Below are 11,832 nucleotides of genomic sequence, written 5' to 3' on the forward strand. Positions count from 1 at the left end.
CCAAACTAAATGTCACCTCCTGCAGATGGAACGTTTCCCAGAGTTTCTGGTCACGAGGTATCCAGAGGAAGGGCTGGAGGTCTAGAGAGGGAAAACGGACTGCCCAGGATCGCACCGCCTTTTTGTATCCATAACAAAATAATGAGAAGCCCACATCCCGCAGCTGGAGAGTAGCCCCTGCTCTCCACAGCTAGAGAAAGCACGGGCGTGGCAACGAAGACCCAGCGCAGCCAAAAAGAAAGAAAGAGTGTTTGAAACTTGGAAAAAACCACACCCCAGCGCATCAGGCAAAACCAGAAACAAGCCCAGGAACATTTGACTGCCCTGAAGAATGTCGGTTGATTCCATGCTTCCTATATCTGGGCTGGGCCGCAAGGGGCCATCCCGTGCGTTGCAGAATGTTGAGCATTATCCCTGGCCTCCACTTGCTGCAGGACAGTAGCACCCTTTCCCCAACCCCTGGGGACAGTCAAAAATGACCCAGACCTTGCCAAATGTCCCCTGGGTGGGTGGGTAGGGAGGTAGCCAAAGACCCTCTAGTTGGTGACCACTGGTATTGCCCTCAGAAGTGAATAGACTTCCCGCTTCGTTCCTGGAGTTGATATGCTTTGTTTCACTTACGTCGTTGACTTTTAGGGCAGAGAAGGTCTTAGGCTTATCCCTACTTTACACATAAGGACACTGACATGAATGAGGGCAGTGTTTCTTCCTCTCACTCACGTTTGATCATACATTCAGTGAGCACCTGCTGTGGTCCAGACACAGGCAACAGGGGCTGGCATGCAGAGGTCCACCCCAGAGGGCAAAGAGCCAGAGCTGATGGGTACGACCCGGAGAGGACCCGGCTCACCCAGCCCACTCAGGCCTGCAGGAACGAGGCCCCTGGGGGTGGATTCGTGGTTCTGATCACACCTGGATTGGAGAGGAGTTTCTGGGACAGAAGGGGCAGAGACAGATAGAGGGGGTGGGCTTGGGTTTCATCTCGTGCTTCACTGGCCGCCTTTCACCTACACCCGGGCGAACAATACTGATGTTCAGGCTGTGATCAACACCCTGTGAAGTGCCTTCCCAGCTGTGATCTCATTCCAGCCTCCAAACAACTCTGTGAGTTTGGTGTTTTGTTTTTTTCCCATTTTATAGATGAAAAAAAAAAGTCAAGGCTCAGAAAGAGGAAGTGACCTGTCCAAGATGATTAGAGCAAATTGAGGATAGGATTAGATACTTTCTGACCTTGTTCCTGGTGTCCTTTCCTCTTTCCCACATCTGCAAATATTTTTTCCCCTATAAAATAGTTTATTTGCAAAATGCAGGAATACTTGAAAGGTATGAAGTCAGAAGTGTCCGCCTTGTACCACCCTGACTCATCCACCAGTCCTGCCTTCCAGAGGGAACCCCTGTTAATGGGATCTTGCTTAACCTCCAAATAAAATGTATTGACGTAAAAATAGTAAAGTATGTTACCTTAGAATGTGGGGCGGCACACAGGAGTGCGGGCTTGGGGTCAGAATCACTGGGGTTCCAGACTTAGCCTGCAGCTAACTGCCCACGAGACCCTGGACAGCCCCTCCCTTCTCTGGGCCTCCCCTTTCTCATCTGTAAGATGGGGTCACACAGTCTTATCTCTTAGGGTCATGGGAAAGTACAATGAAACCACGAGTGTACAGGACAGCTCACGCAGCAGCCGTCAACTCTCATGAGCTCTTTCATTGCTTTCTATTGATCTGAATATTCACCGGATTATGACATTGTGTATACTGCTCTGTCACTAAGAAATGCATTTTGAAACATTTTAGTCATTCAGAAAGAGTTCAAGGCTAAGCCAGCAAATACCCATGTGTGTATACCTTTAGCTTAAGAAACAGAATGCTCACCAGTACAGTCAAAGCCTTTGTGTGTTCCTCCCTACCATCTTTCTCCACCTCCTGGGAGTAACTTCTGTCCTGAATTTGGCCTTCAGCATTCTCATTTATTATGTGCATTACCTGTATTTAATATTAGCAGTCATTGTGAGCATTTATTATACATGTCAATACCTCTGAACACTGTATGGCACTGTGCAAACTTTCTGCATGAACCCTCCTGAAGCTTGCTCCTTTTTTTCTTTCCTTGCCCTTTCTCTTATTCGACACTTTGGGATTCATCTACATTGATTAGTGTGGTTTGGATGGATTCCTTTTCACTGCTGCATACTACTCCATCATGCTGGTGTTCCACCACCATTTTTTTCACTTAAAGTCCATCGTGGCTATCTTTCTGTCAGCACCTATGCAGCCATCTCATTCTTTTTTAATGGCCACATTAAAATATGGGCTTCCCTGGTGGTATAAACACTTACATGGTTGAACCAGGCTCTTGATTAACATTCAGGTTGTTGGCGTTCTCTACCCTGTCATCCCAAATAACACAGCAGTAGAGATGTACCTTTGGTGAGCATGTCCAAGTAATTCTTCAGGAGTGTGTCCCTGACGTTGCACTCCTTGGCCAAAAGATTTACGTATGTAAAACGTTGGCACTGAAAAGGCACCTTCCAAAAAGACATGAACCTGTTTATTTACCCTGCCGCCAACTCTACACAAGACTGCTACTGCCCTCCAGGCTCTGTCTATGCATAACTTCCAATGACTTTTTTAAAAAATTTAAATTTATTTATTTATCATTGACTGTGCCGGGTCTTCATTGCTGTGCACAGAGGGATGGGAAATAGATGGGGAAACAGTGGAAACAGTGTCAGACTTTATTTTTTTGGGCTCCAAAATCACTGCAGATGGTAATTGCAGCCACGAAATTAAAAGACGCTTACTCCTTGGAAGGAAAGTTATGACCAACCTAGATAGCATATTCAAAAGCAGAGACATTACTTTGCCAACAAAGGTCCGGCTAGTCAAGGCTATGGTTTTTCCAGTGGTCATGTATGGATGTGAGAGTTGGACTGTGAAGAAGGCTGAGCGCTGAAGAATTGATGCTTTTGAACTGTGGTGTTGGAGAAGACTCTTGAGAGTCCCTTGGACTGCAAGGAGATCCAACCAGTCCATTCTGAAGGAGATCAACCCTGGGAATTCTTTGGAAGGAATGACGCTAAAGCTGAAACTCCAGTACTTTGGCCACCTCACGCGAAGAGTTGATTCATTGGAAAAGACTCTGATGCTGGGAGGGATTGGGGGCAGGAGGAGGAGGGGACGACAGAGGATAAGATGGCTGGATGGCATCACTGACTCGATGGGCGTGAGTCTGAGTGAACTCTGGGAGTTGGTGATGGACAGGGAGGCCTGGCGTGCTGCGATTCATGGGGTCGCAAAGAGTCGGACACGACTGAGCGACTGGACTGGGCTGGACTGGACTGTGCCGGGTCTTCATCGCTGTGCACAGACTTTATCTAGTTGTGGTGAACAGGGCTCCTCTTTAGTTGCACTGCGTGGACTTCAAATTGTGGTGGCTCCTCTTGCTGTGGAGCACAGGCTCTAGGCACGTGGGCTTTAGCAGCTGTAGCGTGGGCGCATCTGGAGTTGTGGTACTCAGGCTTAGTTGCCCCGTGGCATGTGGAATCTTCCCAGACCAGAGATCAAACCGGTGTCCCCTGCATTGACAGGTGGATCCTTAACCACTGGACCAGCAGGGAAGTCCTTGCAGTTGACTTTTAACTCAACCATCTGAGCTGGAATCTGGGGCAGATGGATCCAGGCACGGTGCGTTTCTAGAATACCACCTTCCAAGGTGATTCTGAGGTGCTCTCTCGCTTTCTCTAGTTGGTGCTGAAGCTGTGTCCAGGTTTGGTCCTGACCTGTTGCCTGCACCATCAGACTTTTATTCCAGAGCATCCAGGAAGCCCACCTTCCACGGGTGCTACGGAAGCCCGCCCCACCACAGCCAGACTTCATGTCACAGATCAGGCTGGGGATCGGTGGCTCAGGAAGGCTAGGGATGCTGTGGATGCTGGGGCATGAGAGCAACAGATGTCCTGTCTGAACAGCAGTAGATTTCCAGGTAGATGAGGTGCTTAGTCAGGTCTCAGAATAGAAGGACAGCTATGGTCACGACACCCACTGGGATGGTACAGAGTATTCACAGTACAAAGTATTATTTCTATTAGCAAAAATGTGCAAAGAATTGACCTGCCTGTCTCTAGGGGGCAAGTTAAATGATTACAGAAACGCAGTGGAATACAGGCAAGGTTCAAAGAGATGAGATGATGTCATTGGTGAATTATGTGGTGAGTAACCTGGCAAGAACATTCAGAATTACATCTCCCCTTTGACTCAGCAAGCCCACTTCTGGGAATTTATCCTGCAGACACAGGTCTGCCCACATGCAAAATGACGCACACACAAGGTTAAGCAATGCAGCACTGTCTGTTGTAGCAAAAGACTTGGAGACAAACCAAGTATCCATCTGTAAGGTTAAATCAATGACAGAACATCCGGACAGAATGCCGTACAGCTGCAAGGAAAGGCTGGCGAGACTGTCTATGGCCCACAGGGGAGGGAAGGCGAAAGTCTGTGCCGGGTTAAAGAGCAAAGTGCACAACAGTGTGAGGAGTCTGTTGCTTTTTGTGTAAAAAAAAAGGGGGGAGAGGAAATAAAGCTAGATATGTTGGCATTGGTTAATATGTGCATAAAGAAGCTTTGAGGGAGTGGGAGGGAAGTTCACGAAGGAGGAGATATATGTATATTTATAGCTGATTCACATTGTACAGTAGAAACCAATACAACATTGTAAAGCAATTATCCTCCAATTTAAAAAGTGAAATAATCATAAAAAGAAACTTTGAAAGTGGTTATGGGGAGGTGGGGCATTGGAAATTGGGAGGATGACCAGAAAGAGTGGGAAGGAGAATTTCCACTGTGTACCTTTACATTGACACATATATATGTATCTATGCATATGTATATATACATTTATAGCTGTATGTCCTACTCAACAACTATGTAACTAATTCAAAAATAGCATGAAGAATGGCAGAGCTATGTGCCAAGGCAATTCAGTATGAGCTGAAAAAAAATCAAGGTAGAGTAGTGGGTATACGAGCTCTCATGGGAATAAAGGGAATACATTTGAGCAAAGTATTGGAAACTGCCTTAGCAGAGCAGGAGTGAGGCTTGCAGTGGAAGAGGGAAACACTTTTTACTGCAACTGTTAAATAGTTTGATTAATTTGTAATGTGCATGCTATAACCAGACATGAAGTTGCCAACATCCATTGGATCATCTGCCTCTTGAGAAATCTGTATGCAGGTCAGAAAACAACAGGTAGAACTGGACATGGAGCAACAGACTGGTTCCAAATAGGGAAAGGAGTACGTCAAGGCTGTATATTGTCATCCTGCTTATTTAACTTATATGCAGAGTACATCATGAGAAATGCTGGGCTGGAGGAAGCACAAGCTGGAATCAAGATTACCGGGAGAAATATCAATAACATCAGATATGCAGATGACACCACCCTTATGGCAGAAAGCGAAGAAGAACTAAAGAGCCTCTTGATGAAAGTGAAAGAGGAGAGTGAAAAAGTTGGGTTAAAACTCAACATCCAGAAAACTAAGATAATGGCATCTCGTCCCATCAGTTTATGGCAAATAGATGGGGAAACAGTGGAAACAATGACAGACTTTATTTCTTTGGGCTCCAAAATCACTGCAGATGGTGACTACAGCCATAAAATTAAATGATGCTTACTCCTTGGAAGAAAAGTTGTGACCAACCTAGACAGCATATTAAAAGCAGACATTACAAAAGTCCATCTAGTCAAAGCTATGGTTTTTCCAGTGGTCATGTATGGATGTGAGAGTTGGACTATGAAGAAAGCTGAGCACCAAAGAACTGATGTTTTTGAACTGCGGTGTTGGAGAAGACTCTTGAGAGTCCCTTGGACTGCAAGGAAATCCAACCAGTCCATCCTAAAGGAAATCAGTCCTGGGTGTTTGTTAGAAGGACTGATGCTGAAGCTGAAATTCCAATACTTTGGCTACCTGATGCGAAGAACTGACTCATTGGAAAAGACCCTGATGCTGGGAAAGATTGAAGGTGGGAGGAGAAGGGGATGACAGAGGATGAAATGGTTGGATGGCATCACTGACTCAATGGACATGAGTCTGAGTAAACTCTGGGAGTTGGCGATGGACAGGGAGGCCTGGCGTGCTGCAGTCCATGGGATTGCAAAGAGTCTGACGCAGCTGAGCGACTGAACTGAACTGACCTGAATAATTAGTAATAGTAGTGAACTCCCTGAGGTTTGCCATCCCAGTTTCAAAGGAGAGCAGAGAACAAACCCCAGCCTTTCTTCAGGTTTCAGACAGTTCTCACCTTTCCACAGGCAGTGGGGAAATGTGCCTCACTCCAGCAGGGAATGATCCACTTCTCCATCCCCAGCCCCCTTCCACAGAGTGGAGGGACCATCTGATTGGAGGTGTAAGGGAGGGAGGTTCTCGGGATGTCTGATATCCACAGCATCCCGTATCCAGGGCAACGTTGCTGAACCAAAAAGCCAGCAGTGTGGCTCCCCCTCTTTCCCTCTGTCTTTCCAGACTTCTCTCCTTGGGCCTGGGTACCCAAATCAAAGTCATCTGAGAAGGGCAGGGCGTAGGCGCCCACCTGTGGTCTTCAGCCCAGCTTCACTGGTCATCAGACTGGTCCCATCTGGCTCCTGGTGCCCGCTTTCCCGCACTTGGTTAAACCAGAGGAGAGGGCCACTGAAGGGAGTGACAAGCCAATCAGTCGGTGCAGTCCCCAACTCTGCACCAACTAATCATAGAGTCCAGAGTCTCAGGAGAAACTTCTCCCGGTCTCATGACTTGCTTATTGTATCTTCACCTGGCACTTCACACTTGTCAAGGGAGTATGGAATTTGCAGTTTTATCACGTGGCCGGTGGAGGGCTTATACTTTTGTCAAGACAGATGGGAATCTTCATACAGATAGAGCTTTGCGAGGCATTTAACAGGTGCTTAGGACATAATGAAGTCCCCTTCTAATCCAGAAATTCTAGAATTCTGAATGTGGTCATGCCTGGGTGGCGGGGAGCAGGGTGTGGGCATCACTCACACAGGATCAAGTGCCCAGGCCTCATTGTGGTACAAGCTACTCTGGTCCAGTTCTCAGCTCTCACAGAGCCATTGCTCTGACTTCCTTTTTAAAAATCTCTATTTCTTCTCTGATCTCTATTATTTCTTTCCTTCTGCTGAGTTTGGGTTTTGTTCCTTCTTTTTCTGGTTTGTTTAGGTGGCAGCTTAGGTTGTTCACTTGAGATTTTTCTTGTGTTTTTTTTGTTGTTGTTGTTTTTTGTTTTTTTTTGAGGAAGGTCTGCATCACTCTGAATTCCCCTCCGAGAACTGCTTTTGCTGCATCCCGTAGATTTTGTATGGTTGCACTTTCAATGTCATTTGTCTCAAGGCATCTTTAAATTTCCATTTCAATTTTCTCATTGACCCATTGGTGTTTTTAGTAACTTCCTTCCCTTTCAACCAATTTTCTCTTCAAGACTGAAATGGACAGACTTCTATTGCACATTCTCTTTCCACCTGTCGATGGGCTAACTGACAGGGAAATGAACCCAGAAAAAGCGAGCAGACTGGGATCATGGATTGACCATTCATGATCCAACGCTTCCATTGTGGGGGCACAGAAAGGCCCAGGACCCCACAAAGAGGAGAGGCAGGAAAAGCCCTCAGCATGGGATTGGCTGGCATAACCCAGATCATCTAGCCATCCTCTCCACCAGGCTCAGACATTCATCACTCTGAAAAAAAAAATCATCAAAGGAGATTATTTCTGGGAGCACCACGTCGTCGCAGACAGAGCATGGGAAACATTCAGGGCAGGCCAGACCCCGTGGGCGGTCAAGGCGCCAGGGTTCCTTTCTACACAGTCCAGTGGGGGAGCCGGATAAACCCAGCTTTTCATTTTCACAAAGCACCGAGGAACCCGAGTGCCACCATGACAGGAGATGAGACAGCAAGTTGTATCTTACAGAGGTATTTTTAGCTGTCTTGTTATTCCTACAACATGGTTATGAAAACCCCGTTTCTCTTCTGGACTTGACCTCATAAGTCCAGCCCATTCCACCCACAGCAGGTCAGGAAGATCTTTCCAGACTACCCCCTTGCAGTGGCAGGTGTCTCTCCTGGATTTTTCTGCCGTTCCCTTAACTCCTAACAGTACCAAAGAGATACTCTTCGATTTTCTCACCTTATCTTGATTCCTTCCAAAAAGATAAGCCGCCACATAAATCAGGCTCTCCTATTTGGCTGGCATCTTCCCCGTTCTTCCTCACTAGGAGCAAGTTTCCCGAGGACAGCAATCAGGTCTGCTCCATTCATCACTGTCATCCTGGAACCTCTTCCATGACAATGAGCCTGATACACAGGCAGCCTCGCATCAAAATCTAGTTAATGAATCATGGTCACGCCTGCAGCACTGTTGAGAATAAGACTTGGGGTCTTAGATCAAGTCCACCTCTTTAAGTGAGGGATTACAGACCAGCAGACTGTTAGCACTACTGGCCCCCATGAAGGGAAATCCTGAGGGCTTCCCAGGTAGCTCAGGGGTAAAAAATCCACCTGCCAGTGCAGGGGACATGGATCCTTTGGGTCGGGAAGATCCCCTGGAGGAAGAAATGGCAACCCACTCCAGTATTCTTGTCTGGAAAATCTCTTGGACAGAGGAGCCTGGCAGGCTTCTCTCCAGGGGGTTGCAAAGAGTTGAATGTGACTGAGCACACACCCAAATGGAAGTCCTTAGTAGACAAAGATGTTTTGGTTTAAGGTTTTGAGGCTGGGAAGCTGTTCTCGGTGAACGTACATACCTACTCGTTCTGATTACAAAGCAGAATTTCATCACATTGCAAGCAGGGAGCAGGAAGGCAGCCCATTCCCATTTAGCAGTGGGAGGGCAAATAGAAACCCAAATCATGAATTTGTTTGACAGTCTCTTCATTTCCCTGGCACTGCTCAATATGCCATAGTCATATGGCTGGAGGGGAAATTTTGGTGTGGTGTAGATATCACCTGAAAAAAAAAAAATCAACCCTGAATATTCACTGGCAGGACTGATGCTGAAGCTGAAGCTCCAATACTTTGGCCACCGAAAGCGAAGAGCCAACTCACTGGAAAAGACCCTGATGCTGGGAAAGCTTGAAGGCAGGAGAAGGGGATGACAGAGGATGAGATGGTTGGATGGCATCAGTGACTCAATGGACATGAGTTTGCGCAAACTCCAGGAGATAGTGAAAGACAGGGAAGCCTGGCATGCTGCAGTCCATGGCGTGACAAAGAGTCGGACACGACTGAGCGACCGAACAACAACAAACATATCACTGCAAAGAGCACCCCAGCTGTACCTGTGAGCAGACCCTCTGACTCACCCCCATTCCCCCTGACGCCCCCCCACCGCCAAGTCTGCAGCAGAAATTCAGGGGGCTACAGGGGACTTGGAGCAGGTGTTAAAAGGACAAGCTTGTACAGGCAAGAAAAGACTCAGTGTTTCCGCTGCAAGAGTAATTATCCGATAATTGTCCTCTGTGATCTGGCATCTCCCCCACGAATGGGCCTCCTTTGTAATTCGTGTTGGGTTCAGAAAGCCTTGGACGTTCTTTTATGTCCAGTTACATCTCATCAGAGCAATGCCGGGGGTGCATCCATCTTCCCCGTGAATGAGCCCACATAGCTGCTGGCATGGGGGTGTGAGCCTGCCTTTGTGCCTTCAACAATCTGATTAACTGTGGGTGACATCAGTACCAAGTGATTAGCATCTAAACACTCCTCTCCTTCCCACCTCCATCACCACCCACCCCCGTCCCCAACCCCGGCTCCATTCACATCTCATGGGGCTGCGACATTGTGATTTCTTGCCGGTAGCGAGGGGGAGAGGAACTCAGTGTGATTTATTTGTGTGCAGGAAACTCAGTGAGTCATTGAGAGCGGGTTGGGAGACAGACACGCAAGACAGCTCTGAGAGGAAACCCTTGGTGGGACATCTGTCTAGATCCAGTTACCTATATAGTCGCATAGACAGATACCAGACTTGGGAATGGACCCAGATGGTCCTGAGTGAGTTCAAGACACATCAGGAAGCTTCCAATTTCCCTTCACCTGATTGCTCAGGTTCACAGACGAGAATAAAGAGCAGATTGCCATCCGGGGATGCTTCTATGACAGGCTCAGAGAAGAGAAGACCAGGGACTCGGGAGACCTGGGTTTGGGTACTGGTTTCACCACCAATTTCCCATCTGCCTTAGGCAAATTCTCCCTCTCAAAACCTAGCTCCTTGCTCTGTAAATTCAAGAGAGTCATCTTTGCCTGGTCAACCTCAGAGGAACAAAACCGTGACAATGGGAGGGGTGGGGAGTGCTGTGTAAGATTAGCGTTACAACTGTGAGGCTTAGTTTGTTTCATTAAAAAGCTGAAGGCAGGCCTTTCTGCAGACAGAATGTGAACAGCAGTGACTTTACTGGCTGGAGAGAAACAGAGCATTTCTTGGCTTTATGTGCAACACTGAAATGCTCCCCACCCCCCATTTCCTGAAATGTAGCTATTGTTATCTTCATTTTAATGATGGGGAAACACAAGTAAGTGGTAAAGAGCTAGGATCTGAACTGGGGCCATCGGACCCTCAAACCTATATTTGTTCTGTGTCCCTCCTCCAGTTGATCCCTGACCCTGGCCTGGCAGCTTCCAGAGCGAATGTCAAGTGTTACCCACTAGTGACAAATTTCAGAAGACCCGCTCCAGCTGAGAGGTCCCCAGAGATGGTGGAGGACGCTGACCGTGTAGCAGAACGCTGGTTGCTCCTCCAAAGGCCCAAACTACAGAGGAAAGTGGAAGAATAGCTTCTGCAAAGGTAAAACCTCAACAGGTAGGGGAGGCGGCCCCAAACCCCCATTTTACAGGCAGGTAGACTGATGCTCATGGCATCTGGTCCCATCACTTCATGGCAAATAGACGGAGAAACAATGGAAACAGTGAGAGACTTTATTTGGGGGGCTCCAAAAATCACTGCAGATGGTGACTGCAGCCATGGAATTAAAAGACGCTTGCTCCTTGGAAGAAAAGTTATGACCAACATAGACCACATATTAAAAACCAGAGACATTACTTTGCCAACAAAGGTCTGTCTAGTCAAAGCTATGGTTTTTCCAGTAATCATGTATGGATGTGAGAGTTGGACTGTAAAGAAGGCTGAGTGCCAAAGAATTGATGCTTTTTGAACTCTGGTGTTGGAGAAGACTCTTCTCTTGGACTGCAAGGAGATCCAACCAGTCCATCCTAAAGGAAATCATTCCTGAATATTTCACTGGAAGGACTGATGCTGAAACTGAAACTCCAATACTTTAGTCACCTGATGCAAAGAACTGACTCATTGGAAAAGACCCTGATGCTGGGAAAGATTGAAGGCAGGAGGAGAAGGGGATGACAGAGGATGAGATAGTTGGGTAGCATCACTGACTCAATGGACATGAGTTTGAGTAAACTCCAGGAGTTGGTGATGGACAGGGAGGCCTGGTGTGCTGCAGTCCACGGGGTCGTAAAGAGTCGGACAGGACTGAGCAATTGAACTGAACTGAACTGAAACCGAGGCTTATGGTACAAAGGAAAAGGCAGATTCGGAAGGTGAGGATGCCTTGTTAACTCACCCTACGGCCTTTGGTAAGCCCACTCTCATCTCTGGGCCTCAATTTTATCCTCTGTTTGATGGAATCATCTCTTCAAATAAAACCTTAAGACGGATGACAGTGTATGATGTAAAGAGTTAACTCAGCCAGTCTTGGCCATCCCTACCCTGCAGAACCCTTGCCCCTGGCTCCTGGGGTGTAACTTTTAGGCCTGGAGGAAGAAACTGTTTCTACT

The sequence above is a fragment of the Bos mutus genome, chromosome 17 (genome assembly GCF_027580195.1).
Source record: "Bos mutus isolate GX-2022 chromosome 17, NWIPB_WYAK_1.1, whole genome shotgun sequence".
Taxonomy (NCBI): domain Eukaryota; kingdom Metazoa; phylum Chordata; class Mammalia; order Artiodactyla; family Bovidae; genus Bos; species Bos mutus.